The sequence below is a fragment of the Melanerpes formicivorus genome, unplaced genomic scaffold (genome assembly GCF_026170545.1).
Source record: "Melanerpes formicivorus ecotype bairdi unplaced genomic scaffold, bMelFor1.0.p_v2 SCAF_156, whole genome shotgun sequence".
Classification (NCBI taxonomy): domain Eukaryota; kingdom Metazoa; phylum Chordata; class Aves; order Piciformes; family Picidae; genus Melanerpes; species Melanerpes formicivorus.
Window position 1 is genome coordinate 333,189 of NW_027142508.1, and position 5,374 is coordinate 338,562.

The window sequence follows — 5,374 nt, forward strand, 5'->3', positions numbered from 1 at the left end:
TGATCCCTGAAGTGATCAAAATCAGCATGCCTAAAGTCCATGTTTGTAAACTTGGAATACATCCTCCTAGATGTCCTGAGGATCTTAGATTCTAGAACATCATTGTCACTGAAGCCAAGGCTGTCCATGAGACTCACATTGGTCAGCAGTCCTTCTCTTTAGTAAGAATAAGGTGCAGCATAACACCTTTTCTTGTTGGTTCTTCCACCATTTGGAAGAGAAAGTTGTCATCTATGCATTCCAGGAACATCCTGGATAGCTGGTGCTTAACTAGAGAGACAAAAATACTCCTCTGAGTAAAATTATGAAAAATAATAAAAAAAATGGAACTACTACAAGGAAATTATTGCTGTCTATATGAATATGAATGAGAACAAAATTGCAGAGTTACTGTTATACACCTAAATTAAGATTTTCTTCTAGTTCTTTAGGTTGTTAGGTTGTTTCTCTTCAAAACAATGGGGGTTTAGAGAAGGTTGTTTTTCATTATCTTTTGAGGAAAAAAAACATTAAACTTGCTAATCTTTAGAAATAGTAGGCCTTTGGGAAACTGGATCAGAATGTAAGACAGACACTTGCATATGTCAGCTTGACTCTATGGAAAAGTAAACAACCCATAAAACATTGAAGTGAATATACATGATCTTCCCTTATTTCTTTAGAATGACTCTTTAATGAGCATTAGAAGCTCTCAAAAGCTCTCTGTTGAATCTTAATATTTCAACATACGAGTCATTGTAATTGTAATAACAAAATCAATATATACCCACAAATTTAGTGGGTATAATGTCTCTGTGAAGAAATAAACACTTCTTGCTTCTCAGTCAAGTTTGAATGCTTAGTTGACAGTGCACATTTAATAGCTCTGAACAACCAAAGTATGTAGAATTAAATGAAAATGAAAATTCCTTATATGGGTTATATAGTCTTGGTAGTGGAAACTTTTCAAGAGTATGCTACATATAGTCCTAAGCAACTTGGTCTGACATTACAGCTGACTCTGGTCTGCCCAGGATCTTAATTACAGACACCCTGAGGTCATTTTCAATCTGAAAGATCTTGTTATCCTATTATCTTATGCAGAATAATAGCATTTATGCTTCGTAGAATTTAACAAAAATTTGTTCTCAGATTGTAATTGTATTAAAAGCAATTTGGAAATCCTCAGGGAATAAAATAAACACCATCATAAAAAAAAACACCAAGCACCAAAAACCAACAAAAAAAACAACCCAAAACAAAAAACTACACCAACAAAAAACAGCCTTACATTAAAAATCTTCAATGTAAACCTAAACAAAACAGAAATAACCCCACATATCCACACAAACAATGCTGCTTATTTTGTTTCATGATATTACATAATGTACTGGAACATCATTCTTTTCCCTTCACAGACTAGAGTTTCAAACATTGAAATTGACTATAAGAAAGATTAATCACATAGGAAGAGCAAACCACATACCTAAAGAAAACCAAAGCACAAAACAGTTAGCTGTCTTTCTCTTGAACTGTCTAATGGAAAAAATAAAAAACACTTTAACAACATTGTTATTTCTTCCAAGAAAATATCTTTTACTTTCTTTTTCTTCCTTAGAGGAAGATAAATAAGGATATCTTTTTTTACAACACATAATTAATTAATATGAGTTCCTTTTGATCTTGTCTAATTAATCACATATGTATAAAAATAATTTCACTGTCCTCCATCTTCAAATTTATTTTTGTAACCCTTCTGTTATGAGATCACTTACTGTTTTTGTGAAAACTGAAAAGACTTACATCCTTCTGCTTTGCTGCATAGAGTGTTACAAAACTGCTAAAAATTTACAGTTCCCATACTATAGCAACACAAATAAAATTTGCTATCAACTTTGTCAAGGAATCTTTGCATTTTACTTTAGATTCTTTTCTTTCATGTATATAGATACCACATGGCATCTTACTGGCCAATAGAAGACTGAAGCAATAGAAAAAGAGGAAAAAAGTGAACATGAGTATTATTCCACTATTGTACTGAGTAATACTGAACAGTTATAGCTACCAGAACAGAGGAGTACTATGAAATTTCTTGTTCTATTTTATGAAACATTAAATTGTTCAAAATAAGTATCGCTTCCAGTTGTCATCCATAAATCAACTCAGGCCAATGGAAACAAAGTGATAGATATCCACCCATTTAAGGAATTGGATCACATGGCACAATCTAAAACAGTGACAAGGCAGAGACAGATGTTTGTCTTCAGATTAACATCACAAGGTCAGAGTGCGTCGACATATCAATGAGGAATTTTAGTTAATGTTGTAAGAATATTAATCTCGCTAGGAAACCAAAGAGTAAATTGAAATTTAATGATGTTTTCTATTTTGATTGTCTAAGAAAATATTAATACTAAATTAATCACTGAGAGATTGGAATTTGTTGTTGTACAGAGACTGTTTCCTGAAAATGTCAGCCTTGTGCTGGGTTTTAATTACAATTTTATTTTTCATTTATTTAATTTCATGAGGATGCTAATAATGCATTAAAGGGAAAAAAATGCAGTGTAAAGTCTTTATTTCTTGAACTATAAAGTAAAATCATGTCATGACAGTCATGCACTACTAATTCTACTACGACTCTGTGTTTATGACAAAGCTTGTTAAGGCTGTACAAGATTGTTTAGCATATTTATTTGTACAACTGATTAACAGAAGATAGCGGCAAAGACCTTTCAAGAGCATAGCAATTAATGTCTAAAGAACTCATCAGATTCCTCAATCAGCCTGTTTGTTTTCCAGGACATATTATCAGTATCTGCAATATATGACATTTTGTTCAGGTATACATAACAAATGCAATTTTCATAATATATATAATTTTCAATACAGTGTTCTTCAAATTTGGTTCTGTGCTTTCTGTGAATTGCAGTAGCAAGGAAAAAAAAATCTGAAATCGTGTGTAATTCATTCAGTCAAAAATAAACGTTAAGAAAATTGATGTTGTCAAGTGCACTGTACTAGACCATCTAAACTCTTGCATATTTCTAACTGAAATTTACTGAATTGACAAGCTTTGGACTCCAGTACATCTGTAAGCATAAGATGGAAGGAAGTACTAGTCTTGAAGCTTCCAAAAAAGAGAACTAAGCCCTTCTGTTTATATAATGTATGACAGGGCTATTTTGAAATGTAAATACTTATATGTATGAATGTATGTTTTTATAGACACATACACACATAACATCCCCTCTTCCCAGGTGAATCATCCGTTAAACTATCATGTATGCAGCATTTTAAAAGTACTAACTTCTTTTCTACATTTAAGGAATGTAAATGGAGATAAATAAGTTATTGATTGAGGTCACCCTGTCATTTCTACTCCACTCACACCAAGCAATAGTTTCCTTCCTAGTTTTGAGAGTTTTGAATCAGTTAAGATATATCTACAGTGCTTGTATATGCACACAAAACCCCCAAAACCTTATGCAGCACATTAAGCTGTTACAGATATTACAGATCAGTAAATGAGCTATACTGAAAGAAGTATGTATTTTGAAAGAGATAAATCAGATAATATTAATATATTAAAATTATTTCCCAGTAAGTAGGCAGGTATTCTTGGTTACATTCACTGTTTTGGAGGGATATAACAAGAGAGAAAAAAGTCATAAGTAACAAATTTATTCAGAAAATTGCCCCATATAACTCTTTAAAATTTAGGAAACAAGGAAACAACATCCCACCATACTGAATAGCTCTTTATTAAAGGGTTTACAAGAAAAAGGAAGGACGCATGGTTAAGCAAAATTGATGTGAACACATTGTAACTTCTAGGATTTTTTTTCTTTATACTTGATTTTAACTGTGCAAAAATAATAATAACAAAAAAAAATTACTTTTCAGTTGCAAGTTGATTAGTTAATTTGGCTCCCTACCCTTAGAGAACTAAAGCTTTTGTACAGAAAATCTCTGAAAACCTCTGCAGGCCAATTTCAATGCATTAAATCAGTACAGGAAGAATCAGAAAATAATTATTAATCATAAACTGTGGAAAATTAATGCAAAGAAAAATGTTAACATGATTGCAATCTTCATGTCTTCCATTTCATTGTTATTCTGAAAGTGTTTCTGAACATTTGGGAGCTGCAATAGAACATGGTGTTCGAAGTTATAAGGAGGGGAATTGGGTAGGAAATTTGTTTCTAAAAAAAGGATTGGCATGACTTTGTCTGCAGGGAGATCAATGAAATAATGCACTGTATTTAAATGTTTTATCCAAGAAAAAGAGAACAATATTAATTATAGCCTTCAGCTCTTTTCATGGCAATCCTTCGGTAATTATAGTTCAAGAGAAAGAACAGAAGTAATTTAAAGATGTATTTCTTCACAAGATACCCATCTATTTTTTATTTTTTATTTAAGAAAAGAATACATTTCGAAGGAGGACTTTGTCTCTAAGTTTTAGACATGCATTGTTTTCACAGAGGTAATGAAATTGACTGTAAAGACATTTCCTAATGTTTTAATGTATGTTGTATTTGCAGCTGCATAAAAGATGGTAAACTTGCTAATTGATAGTTATGCTAAATGATATTAGCTTTGATGGCCCCTGATGGAGACCTTAGAACTATTCCTTTTAGTACATGGAATAATATCTTACAGTGTCATTGACTTGAATAACTTTATAGAAACTCCATACTCTCCACACTCAGGGATGTAGTAATAAGAGAACAAAGTTTTACAGGCCAAATTTAGGACAGAAAGGATAATCCAGTTATAGAATGTGTTTGAATCAATAGAAGCTTGCAATTTTATGTAACATGTCTCATCACAGGCATGTAGACACCTTTCTCTAAAAAGATAAATGATACATCAGACTGATAAACCCCATCAGGCATCTTGCTTACATAAAATCCTCTCTAAATTCCATTTAAGACCTGAGAGATCTACCTCAGCATATTCACAAATTATTAAATAAGAATCTTGTAATGCAGGATAAAATTAATAGATACTCTGGCAATCTTTTATTTTAGGCATCTGTTTATAATTATAAACAATTCCTTTATTAGCAATTTGAGGAGCATCACATGGTAATGAAGATACCTTTTGCTGGTTATGACCCGCAGGCAGTTCAGCCCCACATAGCCACTTCCCCTTCCAGCAGAACAGAGGAATCGAAAGGATAAAAGTGATAAAAATCATAGACTGAGATAAAGATGGTTTCATAGGGAATGTAAAGCAAAGCAAAATAAGAAATTAATTCATTACTCCTCATCAGCAGGCAGGTGTTCAACCATTTCCAGGAAGGCAGGGATTTATCATATATAATGGTAACTGGGGAAGACAAATGCTATAACACTGAATGTCCCCTTTCCTCTTCCTTCCCCATGCA